The sequence below is a fragment of the Berghia stephanieae genome, chromosome 5 (genome assembly GCF_034508935.2).
Source record: "Berghia stephanieae isolate SIO BIC M18660-M18661 chromosome 5, UCSD_Bste_1.3, whole genome shotgun sequence".
Classification (NCBI taxonomy): domain Eukaryota; kingdom Metazoa; phylum Mollusca; class Gastropoda; order Nudibranchia; family Aeolidiidae; genus Berghia; species Berghia stephanieae.
Genome location: NC_088364.1, coordinates 40,517,424 through 40,535,319, shown reverse-complemented (window position 1 = coordinate 40,535,319; position 17,896 = coordinate 40,517,424). Strand labels below are relative to the sequence as shown.

The 17,896-nt window shown below is 34.5% G+C and overlaps 1 long non-coding RNA gene across 2 annotated transcripts in view; it reads left to right on the top strand.

Moving 5' to 3' along the window:
• LOC144972910 (uncharacterized) overlaps positions 1-17,469 on the top strand; it is a 27,691-nt gene extending 10,222 nt beyond the window's left edge. For both annotated transcript variants that reach the window (XR_013645449.1, XR_013645448.1), the window contains exons 2-4: positions 3,134-3,208; positions 8,235-8,309; positions 12,732-17,469. This is a non-coding gene — a long non-coding RNA (uncharacterized LOC144972910). The remainder of the gene's footprint in view (positions 1-3,133; positions 3,209-8,234; positions 8,310-12,731) is intronic.
• The last annotated feature ends 427 nt before the right edge of the window (positions 17,470-17,896 follow it).

The window sequence follows — 17,896 nt, the reverse complement described above, 5'->3', positions numbered from 1 at the left end:
TTTTCCACCGCTTGTAAATTAGGCCTATATATGTCAATTGTTTATTGTATTTGGTAGACTTTTAATATAATACATATTTTGTAAAACATTTGGAGTGTATCCATATTGGAGGAGATTTTGTGTCAGTGCTCAGTCAATGTCAACAATGTTTGACTATTATGTAGTTTCAGATTAGCTACAAGGATATGTATTGATGTTGGATCTACTTCTAGTTTATGTTGAGCTAATCCCTTTTATTCATCATACTTTTTTTATTTGTTGCTTGATCACTTGATCTAAATATTTTTAACTCTTCTACTATCTTCCTTTTTACTGGTGCTGAAATGATGTATAGGTGTGGAAGCACCTTAAAGCCCATGAACAAAAAAGCAGATTCCCATTAATGCAACTTTGTTCAGCTCACCAATCATGTTTTCTTTTTTGGTTTTCATTTTGGAAATGCCTTTTCCACGATTCATTTCTCCATCTCCAGCTGCTACTGCTTTACATGAATGTCATCATGTAAGATGGTCCCATGACTCACATCTCAAAGGCTTTACATCCAGCAATATTCACAGTCCACTGTTGCAATTATTTCACTGGGATTCAATCCAATTTTACGTAAAAGAAAGCTCTGATCAGTCTTCTTTAGGTAGAGCTCTCACATCTGCTTTTAATAGCCGTTAGCAGTGACAGGAATTCTAACGGCTAAAAATACAGTTAAAAAGACATTGTATTTATAGTAACTTAGTCACGAAATTCGGTTTAAAAAACACCATCTGTTGGACTCATGTTTCACGCTGATTGTATAGAAATCAGAATGGAAAAATCAAGACATAAACGACTGGAAATCAAATAAATTACATTATTTAATATCTATTTCATTCATAAATATAGCTAAAAAGTGTTTATAAAACAAATATTAAGTTAATAAAACAAAATTTTATCGAACGCAGTCTGCCAATGCTGACATACCTTTGGATGAAAAAAAAAAAATGGTGGCCCTGCAGTCACTACTGTAGACTGTAGTCTCGAGGTTATATTATATAATTTATTAAATTGAAGTAAGAGTAGAGTGAAGGTGAGTGAAAGTGCCACATTAAGTACAATTACATTATCAATAACCACTTAAAACAATGAACAATTTTAATGTAAACCCTTCATCCGCATAACAAAACAAAGAAATTGTCTGAACAAATAAACAGAATGTAGTGTGCGCTCCCTGTTGGATGGACTCTGAATGAAACGAAAGCCTGGTGTGTCAAGAGGAATATGTGATATGACATACTTATTTGTAGGTCTGATGTTATGAGCTCATTGTTGTAATGGAAATATTTTCAATTCAAAGCAAAATATAGCCCCTTACAACTATGTTTTTAAAAAATCCCACAATGTAAGGTTATCAGACCTTCTAATAAGATGTGCACTTAGGGGAATGTTTGGGGTAGGTCAGTGTGCAGAGAGATGAACAATTTCAAGAAATGAAGATTACATTATATTAATCCTATGCATAAATGTAGATGTGCAATCATGATAGATTTGTAAATGTTTTTATTAGAGAAAGAGAGAAGGGAGGAAGGGGGGGGGGGGGGGGGGGGGAGGAGTGCAGATTTATGTGTGAGAGTTTGATGGGGGGGGGGAGAGAGAGAGAGAGACTGAGTTGTTCATGTTCTGTTGACGTTTATGTGAGTGACGGAGACAAACTGATAGTGATAGAAATTGTGAGTTTGTGTTTTTGAATAGACAAAAATATCAGAAAACAACAACAAACTAAAATATAGACTCAACTTTTCAGGGTGCTGAATTATCTGGTGATAATATTATACACCAGAGTTTTGGGTGTCGATTTATCTTGTGACAAAATTATCTATTGAATTATGCTTCCTTTTAAAAATCGTTGCTCAACTTTTTGTTTTTCAAAATCAATGAGTTTTTTTTTTTCCATTTGGCCACTTTTGAAGGCGAAATTGGTCATGAGGAACTTTAGTCAACTGGCAGCCTGTAACGAGACGTTAGAACTAGAACAGTTTGACAATTGAGATATATTCTAATTTAGCTTTGAAACTGAGAATCGGGTTTGGAATTGAATTGTATTACTTTGAAACCAAGACATATTCAATCGTAAACAGCCAATTAAAGTCTAGAAACCTGTAAAACTTTTTTAAATGCTTGCTTTGCCAAAGCTGTCAAACAAGTAATTGTAAGTAATACTCCATTACACTGCCCAGCCTGATAACTGATAACACTCAAAAGATACCAATTTTCGAAACAGTACCGCTCTGCATCCTAACCTTTTTTTATTGTCTTAGTCTCATCCAATATAACGAACCAGAACTACAAATAAGACATAAACTTAGGTTGCTGTATTACTGCAAATAACGAAAAGGAGCAAAAAATAGCCGAAAACACTATTTTCAGTACTACTACTGTCCCTTAATATTAATAAAAACATGCCAAAATTTAATTTACTATAGACTTTAGAAATCAGCCTGAATGTTGGCTCCAGCTTACTAAAGTACCAATTGGTCTTTCACCTGACTAGGTCAGGAGAGCCAATGAACAACACTGACCATGGCTGTTCAAGCTGAAATGTCATTACTTTGTTGTTTGATTTAGAAATGAGTGGGGTTTTTTTTATGGAAAGTTCAACAAAAAGGGTATCCGGGAAGAAGTTTTGATTGTTGAAGATGGCTCCATTGGAAAGGAAAATGGTTGAATTTTATCGGTTTTCAAAAAAGATTCCAAGTGAGTTTTTTTTATGAATAAAAAATTGTGGCTTGTTTTTCTTGCCCTGTAAAATTTAGCTCTCTTTCCATGGCAATATCTTTTAAATCAGTGGTTATCAAAGTTGGGTCATGTGTGTTAGTTATAACGCTGAAACCCCTCTTCATCAGATATGATGTTGGGAAAGCGATGAAAAACAATTTAGCCTCTTTCCAAAGTGCAGGTAATTTGCAACAAATTGCTGCTCTCAACCAGAAATCTTGATACATTTTCCACTTGAACAGGGGCTTTAACTCGAAATCATTTTGCAGCTCAAGCAGTTCATCTTGGGTAGTCGATCCAGGCAAATCATCAATACCAAACCTGTGGACTCGGGATCCATTTTGGCACATCGAGATTAAGATCTGAGAATTGTTCTTATTCATTGCAGGAATTGGATCTTTGCTGAAGAAGCTCTGTGCCGAGAAGCCAGATATTGCTGGTTCACTTTGTCTAGTTGTAGTTGGTAAGTCTGTTAATTTTCTTTGTTTTATTTGTTATTGTGACTTCAACTTTGATTTTGTTATTAAAACTTAATTTCTTGTAGAGATCTACTGTTATTTTTAAAAAATCTATGGATTATAAAGTCTTTAAAACATGACCGTTTTCTTGATTTAATCTTTCATCAACAATCAACTTCCTTCCATTGAAAATTTGATTATAATAAGAATTAGATTGAAATGTCTTATCAGAAATATTATGTAGGTAGTATTGTAAATCAGATATTGTGAATCTCCAGTTTTGTAGTTTGTAATAGTACCGTAACATTTTTTTTATTGTTGGAAACAGGCATATATGTTGAATCGATGTCATTTTCTTCCTAAGCTAAATTGAAACCAGCAAACTGCTGGTCATTGAATTTTCACTTCCAAAAGTGGAAATACAAGATTCTTGTCCAGTGGTATTGAAAACATTCCCTTAAAAAGTTTGATTAATCTCTTTTCATTGTTATTTTTACTCATTCTCAAAAGTAAAAACACAATTACTGTTAAATGTTGTAGCATACATTCGAGCACAGTTTCCTCGGACTTCTCGGGACATGCAAAAATGGTTTGAGGAAACTGTGTTTTGCTGTAATAACATGATAATTTGAGGGAGTTAACTTTATATATGACATGTTACAAGGGGTTTTGGGGGGAGGGGAGGGGGGAATCGTAGCATTGTTGCCTGAGTTGTTTTTTTTGGGATTTACGGTGCTTGCAACACTTTTAGGTCATTTCAATTCCAGTTAAAAGGGAGATTTTAGGGGAAAGTTGTAGATCTAAAGTTATAAGTACTATAGAAAAAGTACGAAAAAGGGGGACTGGTTCAAACAGGGCACAGTGTGACATTTCCCCCTCTGAGCGGTATTTTAGTGCTAGGTCAATTCGACCCCATTAGTGAGGTCAGTGGATGGGCAGAACAGGTAACGGTCAGAGGGAATTTGTGATCTGTTGTTGGTAATTAATTGCTGCAGTAATTTATGTTATTGCTCAGTTGCTAACATGAATGTGAAAATTGTTCCCTCACCACATGCAAAGCAAGGGTTTCTTTCATCATATGACATGGTTGATAATAAAGTATCTTCTTAAGGCTACTCATAAGAAGGGTGTCAATTTAGTGGTTTTAGAGTTATTAATGAAATTCAATTGTAGTTATTTACATAATGATATCTCAATTCACAGTGGCAGAAAATGATTGAAACAAACATTTTTGTAAAGTGAATATAATGATCTTGACACATACCAAGTTTTGTTATCCGGGCAGTAAAATCCTAAAAGATATGAATATTTTATTGTAAAATTATTGTTTGGCATGATTGCATGGGCTTCTCATTTTCTCTCCAGCAGTATTCCATGTCATGAATTATGTCCAAATATTAGTTTAAAACTAAAATATACAACACTAGACGAAAATATTATTGTTTGTGTTTTTCTTCATCCTTTAATTGAAATCAACATGTAGTTTAAGACACACTTGAAGTAGATGGCTTTTCAAGATAAAACTTATTTTGTCCATTTCATTCCTTATGCCACAAGACATCTTCTCTAGCTTTTGAATGGCTTGATGACTATTTTCTGTACCTTGTTCCTCTAATAATCCAAGTCCAAATTTGAAGTTTTTAATGAATTTTATGCAATGTTGTTCGAGGATATGTTGCTTTGGGATGGTTTTCTTGGAAAATTGCCATCTAAATAGCGTCATATAGGTGTCAATGGTTGATTTTATGTCATTTATTGTCTCTGTGTTGATTGGCCTGGTGTGTGAGATTGCTTTATGAACTTCATTGAAGGCTCCATTTAGGTCATTAAAATTCATCTCTAGTATTCTTGCATGTTGAATAAGTAATAAATTATAAGTGCATGATCTCGTTTTGTGCACAAGTTACTGTGTTAATTCTGTGTAGACTGACGCGTCCAAGTATTTATGACAGTGATTTCCCACAAATGACCTGCTGTGGTATGCCTGTGGTGTTATTCTGTGCTTTTTAAGAATTTTGTCTAATGATGAAGCTACAGGACCGCCCAAAGGAGTGAGATCTGCGTATGTTATTTGAGATATTTTAAACTCTGTGTCCTTTATTTCATTTTGATATTTTGTGATGTCTGCTTCACGATCACTGAACAATTCACATGACTGCTGAAACTCAAGGCACTCCATCAACTCACACATGTTTTCCCAGTTATTGATTATTGCCATACAGTTTTACAGCTTCTCCTATCTGTGTAAGATTATCTGTATGTTGTGACATAATTTTGATATCCAAATCATGTGCAGCATTTTCCAAAAGTCTGTGGTGTTTTAGTACTATGCCTAACAAAATGTGTAAATATGGAGGTGCTATACTGTCTAATGTTACTTTTATAATAGGTACGTGTAATGAGTTATTATATTTTGCAGCTTCTTTTTTATTCCCGCCCGTTTCCATCATGAATCTTGAGTGGTCTGTTTGTAATGTTTGTAAAGATCTTAATTGGCATTGTTTATGTATTGTCTTTAATGTTCGATTTGGTATGAGGCACCACAAACACGGATATGTGCCTTGTGGACCAGAAAGGCCATAGAGATTACACAAAAACTCATAGTCCCCATTGATAAACAACATGATTGTTTTATCTTTCCATTTGTGTGATTGGAGAGCAGTTATTTCATCACATAGTCCATTGTCTAAAAATCGTTTCAAATTTTCATTGGCGAGATTAGCGACCTGTAGGGTGAATTTTAGGGAATTTTTGCCATGATCACCACCTATTTTGACCCATATTTCTTCAGGTGGGATGTTGTTGTTGTGCCATGTAAGTTTATTATTGTCATGATACAAGTTCAGCATATAATCTAAAAAGCTACATAACGGAGTTACTCTTCCAAAAAGCACATGAATTTCGTCTTCCTCTCCTTCAAAGCATTTGTTTTCTACTTGTATATAATCTTTAATGACTTCTTTTGAATATTTCCTCACAGCTTTTTCATTTTCCAGGCTGACGCCTAACTCCTTGAACTACTTTCTAAGTTTATTTTCTTTTCTCCAGCTATGCCCCAATGCTTCCTTAATTAATAAAACTTTTTCCTTTGATACATTTAGTTTCTGTTTGATACTAGCCTTTTTATAAATTTTCTGCCTGCGACTGTAAGGTATTTTTTTAAAAACTGGATGTCTGTGGATTCTGATGACTTTCCAGCAGTACAGTTTCGTGCATTCTCTATCAATTTAGAACTATGTCTTTTAGTTGGTGTTCGAGCGAGTGAAGTGTCTTTCCGAGGTGCAACAACTCTTTGTAAAGTAATTGGTTGTCCATTTGTCTTGCATCTAATCAGGCTTTTGTTTTTGGAATCTGTATTTAGTTTTCTTCTGACAAGATGAGTGAGAACTTTCTCTTCTAGTTTTGACAGTGGTTCATCAGATGGCTTTCTAAGACAATTACTAAATGTGTCATCTTCTATATAACCTGTTTGGAAAGTCTTGTTGAATTTGAGTGGTGTTGACGCACTGAGGGGAAAGGGATCACTGTTTGGTGTGAGACATATGCTGTGATTATTTTGAGGCCCTTTTGGATCACATATTGTATTTGTTTGGTCGAGCAATTCATTCAACTTATTGTCATTTTCTACTGTTCCCGAAACGTTGTCTGAGGAGATATCATAGCTAGTATATTTAGTTTCAGATGTACATAGTGAGTTATCATTGTTAATTGACACGATTGCAATATTTGAAACATGCTCAGAACCCTTATGAGGTGACTGATTGTGTTCTTGTGAAGGAGCCACTAGTGGTGGACAGATTGCTAACAAATTGAGATAATGAGCCCAAACACGACATTGAGTTTTTGTTTTCACAGAGAAATCAAAGCTAATCCAAATGTTTTTTGGATTTCCATAAGTGTTCCTGGCTGTTTTTAAGGAAACTTCACTTTGTCTTCGTTTAAAAGTTTTGATGGCAGTGACACAAGTATAACAAATATATTTAGAATGTGTGTCATCTTGGTCTTCTTTATGATTTAATCCATAAACTAAAATGAGGTCCAATGAAAAATTTTCACATAGTGTAGGTTTCAGCAATCGATGTTTTTGTTTAGTTGTAAAATTTATTTTACCACATATACGACACAAATTGTTAAGTGTAGTCTTATGAGATTCTATGGTATGATCCATACAACTGTAAGAGAAATGGAAATGGTTAAAAATGATAGAACTGACAAAATTAAGAATAAATCAAGAACTACAACTGCCAATATGACAAAATCGCACAAGAACACAGATGCATACATCTACTTTTGATATTAATTAAAATCCATGAGATTCTGCCGCTGAGTTTTGAATACTGAATTTTTTATTTAAATGCACCAAAACTTACAAGCACTTAAAATAAGATCCACATGTTGCGATATTAAAAGAAAACTAATAATCACAGAACTATCAAATTTGGACTGATGTTTAGAAAGACAAATGATTTCTCAAAGAAAGGAAATACAATTAAAGAGGCTGTTATAGTTTTTCCCCGCTAATCCAGATAATGCAAGCCCATAAATATCGATAATTGCCCCCATTGGACACGGCATTGCCTGATACCAGTTGAACTCTATTGACCTCACACAGGTAGCTAGCAGGGAGGGTTAGTGGCCCCCTGGGAGTTCCAACTAAAATAGCGCTGATTCCACGCAGTGAGGGAACAGAAGTTTCCATGAGCAATCTGTCAATGTGCTTATTTTGAGAGATAAATATTTACTAAGGACCTACAATATATTAAAACTAAAAGTAATAATATTACATAGCTGAAAGGTGATTTACAAGGAAAATATCCTCTCTCAAAGAAAGGAACTATTCATTTAACTACCTCCCTACTGAAATATGTCAATGTCAATCTAGAACAAGACGAGAGTAATGTGGAAAGGAAACATTTAAGGGAAGAAAAGACACAACAATAGTGACCTGGCACATTTCCATATTCCATTCTAGCAGGTTTTATTTCTTTTGCTTTATTGATGTTGATCATACTCTTTAATTTAATTTTCAAGGTTGGACGGGCCTGGGGTTTTATGCCATGAAATATGACAAGGACACTTATCATCAACACAGGTGGAGATATACAGGTGAGCAATAAATGTAATGTCCGCTTAGTTCTTAACACTTTAATTGGGTTTCACAATAGATGTCATTTTTGTGGCTGAAAAAAAAAACCTATGCGAGAAAATTACTATTTTAATGGTGATAATGATAACACAAGAAGGGGCAAAGGTCCCTAAAATATTTTGGTCAATGAATATATAGATGTGTATATTTATGCATAGACATCTATTTGTCGTGTCTTTACTTTTATTATAAAAGCACATGCCAACAAATTGAACGACAGTTTAATAGTAGATATAACGTCTCCATGTTCATCTTAGGTTGTTGTTTTTTTAAACTTTTATTGTTATTTTTTTTCTTTTAAAGTAAGATTTATTTTTTTACCTTTATTGCAAATAATAATTTTATTCGTATTATATTAAATATGTGTATACAGATTGTATAATCAATATACTCACCTTCAAAAACAAGAATGGCCACAAGAATGACTAAAAGAATAATAAGTCTAGAAGTAAAAGTAAACAAATTAAGAAGATGAATAAGAAATAATAATAATAATAATAATAATAATAATAATAATAATAATAATAATAATAATAATAATGATGATGATAAAACAAATAAAATTAGTAATATGAGTACTAAAAAAGATTATAACAGCCACATTAGCAATAACATCAACAGCAATAATACCTAATAATTACGACAATAATAACAACAATAATGATAGTAATAATGATAACACAACAATAACTATAATGCAACAACAACAATAATAATAATAATAATAATAATAATATTATACGATTTAATATCAATTTTCTGATCCTCATATCGGTTCTTAATATTGCTAATGAATATTTTTTTGGCCATATTTGATTTTAGAGATGACCGTTTACCCAACAAGAATCAAATGATTTATCCACATGCGATCCGATTAATTGATCCAGGTTAATCAATCAATCCCACCATTACTTTTTGCAAATCTATTTGTACTTGTTTCCTTATCTTACTGTTAATTATGCCTTCTATCTCCTGCCATATAGATTTTACCGATTTACAATAAAAGAAGAATCGCAGTGTCCGATTTCATCATAATATTGACATTTACTTGCTCCTAATTATAGCTATTTTGCTTCCAATGTGAAAAATTGTGTGTTTCCTGAAATTCACTTCTTTATTCTGCAAAGACTATTTGAAGAAAATGTCTGAAAAAAATTGGACCTCTTCCCTGGAGTACTCTCTACCCATTGACGTGAATTACGTATCATTTTGTATGAATATTATATTTATTTAGTATATATGGAATATGCTATTTCGTCATCTTTTTGGTGTTTAGTTAGTTACATGATGTCAAACTTGAAACATTTTCTTACATCAATTGGCAAACAAAGAATTTCTTGAACAATGAATTTGCTCTTATTTTCTTATTTATATATGCATTTTCAAAAATATCATAGTAAGAAAAACCCATTTTAGATTTTTATAAATTGTCTGTTGTGGTACCCTACTTTAATTGTCAAAATTGTGTCCAGTCTTTTTTTTAGGCATATGAAATGGATTTTGACGTTTTTCTCAAAATGTCATTTTTGACAAACTTCTCTCATTGTTTTAAGTAGATCTCAAGAGGTAACTGTCGGAATATGCTGTAATTTTAACACACTGTTAAATATATGTGTATTTATTACCTTACAAAGAGATTTTTAAATTAGCTGTTTTAGTTTTTGTGTTAGGACATTTATCCCCTAAATTCAGAGACCACAATATTGCCTAAAAATGGTACACTTTGAGGCTGAATATGTAAAAGTATGATATAGATACTCAAAATCAGCTTCTGTAAGGTTTTGGAGGATGTTCCTGGGAGTCATCATGCCAAATATCAGGCCTCAAACTAGAATATTTTCTCAGATATACTCAAAATAAAGGAATGTGTAAAACGCTGAGTCAGCATTTTAACCATTCACAACCTTTCATGATTAGAAGTGTGGGTCAGGAAAAGCCAAGCCTTGTCTGAACGCCGGGTTGGATCATCCTTCGTCTCCTATCCTGTTGCTGTTCCAGCACGATTGCATCGAAGCTGGTATCACCTTCAGGGTCATAGGGGCACACAAGCTCCTGCACAACGGCAATGTGCTGAATGACCCTTTGCCACATTGTGGCAGAATATTGTGCTCCTGTTTGGACGAGAAGTGCCCATACAAACCTTGTTGATGTGAAACTAAGAGACTCGATGCGAATAGTAACTGGATGACTGAAATCAATCCCAACACAATGGCTGCCAGTCATGAGTGCCATAGCACCACCCCACTTGGGGAGAGAGGATGCAACACAGAAATGGATATCCAGAGCTGAAGAAGATAGTGGAACTCCTCTGCAAACCATATACAAAACTGCGCCCCCAACATCAAGACTAAAATCTCGTTCACCTAGAAAGAAAACTACAACACGCAAGAAGCCTGGTGCGAGGAATGGAAAAGGAATAAGCCAACAGGTGGGGAACTAATTGAGGATCCATGTAAAAGTCTCCCAGGTCTACAGGATCAACCAAGAAAATACTGGGTAGCTGGAAATAGACTACGGTTAAAACATACAAGAACAGCTGGCAACATGCATAAATGGGGGCTCCAACACTCACCAACATGCCCAAAGTGCAACCAAGCACCACAAGATGCAAACCACCTCGTACTAGATTGCCCAGAGACAAAACTGGAAGGGGGATTTGAAACCATCAACAAATGTGATGACTTCCGAATCTGGATTGATACCTTGAACATAGAAGTGTAGCCGAACGATACTACTCTGGCCCCCCAGGAAAACGCGACCAATGCGGCCGCATAATTTGCCACTTACCGCAATGCGGCCGCATAATTCACCTTTTACCACATAATTATGCAAAATATGGTTTTTAGCATGAATTTATGACCATTCATTGTATGAAGAAAAATGAAACCGAAAAAGTCCGACGATGTTCCCAAATACGTGACAGTGACTTCCCTTTAACTTTGACAGCCAGGGATTGACTTTTTAAGAGAGGTCCCATTTTTCAACCCCGCTAAGCTGCTCCTGTCTCCACCTTGGGATCAACTTGAGAGCCTCACAAAGCTGAAAACTACCCGAGGAGGAGATCAAGAGGTACACCCGGCAGCTTGGGCCCCTCGCGGTGAAGAACTCCATCACCTCTTCTGTTGACATGCCACATTTTTGGCAGTCCATTTCTGATGAAGTGCCCGCTTTGGTTGCTTGTGCCAAGTGGTACATATACACCACGATCAACAGCGCTGATGCTGAGCGCAGCTTTTCTGTTTACAATCTGATATTGTCAGACAGGCGCAGGAGTCTTAGCACAACGTCTCTGCGACATCTAGCTTTTCTGTGCTACAACAAAAAATTAAGTTTTGAATTTGCGTTGTAGTTCTTTAATTTTGAATTGGTTAAATGTAAACAAAGCAATGGAAAATTTAGACAGCGATTTATTACTTTTTTCTTGTTTTGCATAATTTGTAATTTCCCTTGCATAATTTGCCTTCCCCCCCCCCCCCCCCCTGCATAATTTGGGATATTTTTTTGCATATTTCTGGGGGGCCAGACTACTACTACTACTGGATGGAAAACATGAAAAAATTTATTTGAAGGTTTAGAGTATCTAATTTTAAGCAATCAACTACATTTATGTATATAAACAAGCAACAAAGATATAATATTAATGGAGGTAAAGATAAAGGGAGTAAAACTGACTCATGAATGAACAACACAAAACAAATGACGTTTCGGCCTTTGGCCTTTTTCAAGTAATCACAAAATACATATGTATTTATATTAGATAATTATTATCTAATATAACTATTTAAAAAAACATATATATTTTGTGCTTACTTGAAAAAGGCCAAAGGCCGAAACGTCGTTTGTTTTGTGTTGTTCATTCATGAGTCAGATTTACTCCCTTTATTTTTATCTCCATTTTATTGACTCATTTAGGCACCTTTAGTTATTAATATAATATTAATTTTTGTAGTATACCATAGTATACCACTTATACCCGGTTGCATAAGTAATCAACTGATTAAGAACGCATTTTATTATCTACCCATTCGTCTCATTGAACAAATAAACCATTTGAAGGTGACAGCCTTGAAATGAAAACAAAGCCCATCACTGGTATGAATTTTTATTACACAATGTTGAGGTATTTTCAATTCTAAATGGAGCAAAAAAAAAAAATAAACCCAAAAAAACAAAGCAAACTTCATGAGTACATCCTCTTTTATTTGTATTTATATCTCATTTGTATATTTGCTCAGCCAGTAACTAATAATTTTAATTTATTGGTTTATTAATATGTGTAGTATGGCAATGTCTTTCACTTTAAAATAGACAAAATTAATTAGCTATCAAACTTCTTAGTTGTTAATAATAATTTTTTCCTTCCTATTTTTTTTTTCTTTCAGTGATCAGAAAGAGTGATGCAAAACCAGAGGGTATCGAAAAGGGGATATACAATTGACATTTATTTTACTGAAACGGAGTGATGTGATGAAAGTTTGTTGTTCATTGTTTTTGTGAGTCTGAACATTGTATTTTGCGATTATAAACTAATGTAGATATATATTATACTTGTTTGTTGATATGAACTTTAAAGAATAAATAAAAGCATGGCTTGTCATTGAAATTTCATATTGATCGATTGATTGGTGTATTATTTAATATCTATTTATATTTATTTTACTCAAACAACCTATCTGTCTAATTTCTGGGTGGGGATCCTGACCTCCCATAGTGGGCAGAGAGGTACATTCTGTGTCTTCTATCCCCTCATATCTTATCCAACAAGCTTTCTGTCTTTGTCTTGGAATGAGATTACGGTACTTGTTTTTTTCCTGGCCCTCGTCGGGCTCCTGGCTGAGAGGGAAACAGTCAAATGCATAGTTATTGGTTTGGGAGATGATATATTTTTCCTAGGAAATCATCTCTCTCTTATGTATTATTATATTTGTTATTTTTAATGTATAATGTAAGTATTTGAGTGTATTCCTCTTTGTTGGATTTTGTGCTTGTGTCCGGATGAGACTTATGGGTGATCTCAAACTAAGTACATTAGTGGTATGCTCTTGGAATCTACATCTGATCTCTATCCCTTCCCATTCCCCTTTGTCTTACTTTCTCTTGGGTGCTTTAATTGTAATTCTAGAACTTTTTCTTCCTTTTTACTGGCGCTGATATAACGTAAATGTGTTGCAAGCGCTGTAAAACCCTTAAAAACATAAAAACATATCTTTCTAATTTTGCTAAATGTTGAAATACTCGAGAGCAGCAAATATACCAAAGCTAATTTAGACAATTCTTATTATTCCACCCCTCTCATTAGTAATCCTTTGAACGCATTGAATAAAAATTTTATTAAATGGTTGCAGAATATTTTCGCACATTTTATTGGGGTGAAATTAGGTGTAATTGACAGCTGATTGGTAATTAAAAATAATCTTTCTGTGCGCATGAATAAAAAAACATCATTTTTAGTTTTGGGTCAAATTGTCGTTCAAGCAGAAGGAGAAAGATACAAATTTTGATGAATAGAAGTACTAATACCATACCATTTGGTTACAAAATATCTAATTATCTTATTTGAAGGGGTAGAATAAATGTATTCATTTCTTTGTATTTATTAAATTCGTTATATTTTTATCATGCAACAACACATACTCGCAAGCTCGTTGTGATATTGGGCATGATAAAAATAACTCGTTTAATAAATACAAAGAGATGAAAGAATCGTATATTAACACATGGCTATTACATATATTTCCTGCAGTTGCAATAATCCAAAGAAAAAAAGGCAAAATAATGATTGAGCCACAAATTGTTTACCATAGAAATCCTGTGAATCATACTTTTAAACACACATCATCCACACTCCATGTGCATTTATTTGCAGATTTTATAAGCAAAGGCAGAGATTAGCTCAGTTTCTGAGGTGTTCATGAATAGTAACAATTGCTTGCTACTCTTTTTAGTCTACAGCAAAATACTTTTTTCGAAACGTCTTCGGCGGATCTAAGAGATACAGCTAACCAATTACTACCAAGTGGACAGATGAAGCTTTATGTATCAAAAAGCCTTTCCCTAATACCATTTTTTAAAGTGCTTTGTTACCGGCTCTAACCCATTGACTCGATGTAGCACATCACAAGAGTATACATGTTTTTTTTTCTGTTACAGATTTTTTTTTTAATTCTCTTTTGTGAGTGAGTGTATTTAAAAAAATACATATATACAGATAGTTTCCATTCTGTGAGGTATTCTGTGTCAGTATCTATTTTTTTTTAAATTTATATTTTTGGTATCTTGGCTTGCATGCTGTAAGCTATTCCTATTTGTCTTACTTTTCCATAGGCTCTTGTGACCAAAAAATACGGATTTTCTGTAGATTTTTGAAAATCCCAACATTGTTAAATCTATGTTAATCTTTGGAGATTCCTAAATTTTTTAACCTCTGTACAATCCACATCAAATGTCGGCCAGAAATATATCGATCGATATAAAATTTTAACGTTGATGTTTATATGTTTATACTACACTCCAGCACGGTTTCCTCAAATGTCTCGACTTTTTCCCCTATTATTATTCTTTGTTATCATTCCATTCCTTTCTCGAACAACTTTTTACCTCAAACATTGTTTCCTCGAACTAATTTCATGCAGCCAACGTAATTTTTAAAAAAATATTAATTAAAGATTTGTTTTTTTTTAAATTGCACCCCTTGATTTCTGCCACTGATGACTTACCATGAAATTGACAGTTAGTATGGTACTTATGTGTGTATCTATCTACACTGTATGTGTGTGTGTGTATGCAGTATAATAGTAATAGATGCAGACACACTCTGTTGCTGTTTCGCATAAAAGACACCTCTGCTTATTCATATTACTTCGTCATTAGTTCCAATTTCAATACCACGCGCCATGCACACACACACACACACACACACACACACACTGACACCTACCTTATAACATATCAATAAAGTTCCCTTTATTCATCCTCATGCGGAAATTTGTCATAGGGTTTATTCATAGGGAATCCTGGAAAAACCCAGGTGTCAGACGCAGCACAGCGCCGAAAGAGGTGGCTTGTTGAAGGTGGATATTCAAAGTAGACCTAGGTATCTTTCGGGTACGAAGCAAAGACGACACCGCTGAACCACAGTGCCACTCCACCCCTCGCCATCAAACATGGTAATGTACGGTTTCCACGTCATGTTGTCCATAAAGTCTTTCCCCAATTTCAAAGATTTATTATTCTAAAACCATTATAGTTATTTGCATATCACCGCCCTCTAAGTCTAACATCACCAACGTTTACATATGAACATGAATTTTAAAGACCTTATATTCTATCCTTCGATTTCCCAATCACAACAGTGCGACAAAATTCTCTATGTTAATGTGATTGCATGAAACGAAATCACCATAAGTAGCTCAATGTTTTATAACCCAGTTTGGCACACCATTACAGGACATGAAAACGATTTTTTTAAAGAAACAAACACAGAAACGGGTACTCTAAAGTTGCTGAGACAAAAAGTGAATGTTTAGTGTTGGCAGGTGCACAAAAGAGTTATAGGCCCGCCAATCTTTATTTACCATGACAAACGATTATTCTATTTAGATATGCTAGATTTTTTTCTGCATCCCATTTTCATGAGTATCAGCCATATATATATAGTTTTTGCAGTGCCACTGAGTAAGACGATGTTCCTCTAGAGCTGTAACGATTATCTACTCATAACCGGTTATCTGCGGATAAAACATGGACGGGTGCTCAACTGATAAAACAGACCCGTTCAACGGATAATCACGATGGATGAGTCATTGGATCACTGATACACTGCTCATTTGCAACGAATAATCATCATGAATGAATAATTGAATCACTGATCCACTGATCACTCAGCTGAGTCTGGTTGAATTGTGTCGTGTGATGACGTAGACCTAGATGGTGTTGGTGACACTGATGTCATTGTGCGGTGTCATCAAAGGGTTATCTTGTTCATTACAGTTCATACTTTCACTATTTAATTTGTTACCTACATAGATTGAGTTTAACAAGAAAAATAAATCAATTGATATCTTTGATTAGGAGGTATTCAATCCAAAAAAAAAAAAATGATTATACAGTGTAAATTTAAATATTAACTCATTCAACCCTAACACCGACTAAATCCGTAGTTTACCCGGGTTACTTTTACCCCACGCCTATTTATTACATTTTTCTGAGACAAATTATAGGCGTATTATCAAAGCTAATGTTTTTAGTTTTTACATGTTAATGGTAGTTGAATAAAACTATCAATGGACATGCCCATTTTTTAATACATTTCTTCCAATTTTGAAAAGTAGCAAAAATCTCTGAGTGAGTTAACATTACTGAATATTTCCCTTCACAAATATCTGAAATGTAAACTCCATGCTTTCATTTTTTTTTTGTAATCTCTTGCTCTGATCCCGATTTTTTTTTTCTAACCAAGATTATCTTACATTGGAGGTTCATAAGAAATAAACCTACACCATTTTAATTTTAGGTTTGTTTATCTCGTCAAAGACCACTATATTGCACTTTAAAAAGATAAATACGTATTGTCACGGTTAAACACATTCTCCCTCACTTTATTTAAATCCCCATGGTTTACAACACCTAAATATTCCCTCTCAAGAAATTTACCAGGTTGGCAGCTATTTGTCTGTAGTTATCCAAAGATAATTAATTTAATTTTCCGACCTCGCCCCAATGTGTTCGGCACCTTCATTTCTCTAAGCGCAATTTATTTCTCGCATGTAGACCTTGGATAATACGCTACCCAATTACCTCACACAACTTGGGAATAACAGAGCACAAGGCTTATGAAATAAGCCGGAATGTATCCCACTTTCTGTAGCAGAGAGGGACAATACCAATTACTCGCTCTCTTTGGGGAGGAAGCAAGTCTATCGCAAAGTACTTGCCATCAGACTAACAGACCTAGCTACCAAATCACTGATGGTTGGACACAGTGGCGTGGCATGCTTACAGTATAAGGTGGTGCCAGAATCAGAAGAAAATGACTTAAGTCATGCTATATTTATAAATCCAAAAGAACGAAAAAAAAAAAAAAATAAAGAAAAGACGTACTCAAATAAGTAAAAGGCGGAATTTACCATTTCTCAGTTTTTTGTTTGTTTGTTGTTTTTTTTTAATGGTGAAATTCATTTTAAAAAAAGATTGATACGGTGCCAGGCACCAAATCAACCAATATAGCCACGCCCCTGGTTGGACATGTGGTCAGGAAAAAAAAAATCTGAACTCTTAACACCTAGTATCGACACATCATCCTTACCTTGTGAGGGGAGTGCTCTGCTCTATTTGGATCAGAATTTCTAACGAGATCATTAAACACTTACTGGGGCTGATGTTATTTGGCGTGCGGAAAGCCCGTTTTCATAAGCGCGGACTAGTGCTTAGTCTCTGACTTTAGTCAAGGACTTGAAAAAAATCAGATTTCATGTGAGCTGACTAAGCAAGTCACAGACTAAAATCACGGCACCTTTGATCTAAGTTTGGCCAAGTTTTAGTCATTTGC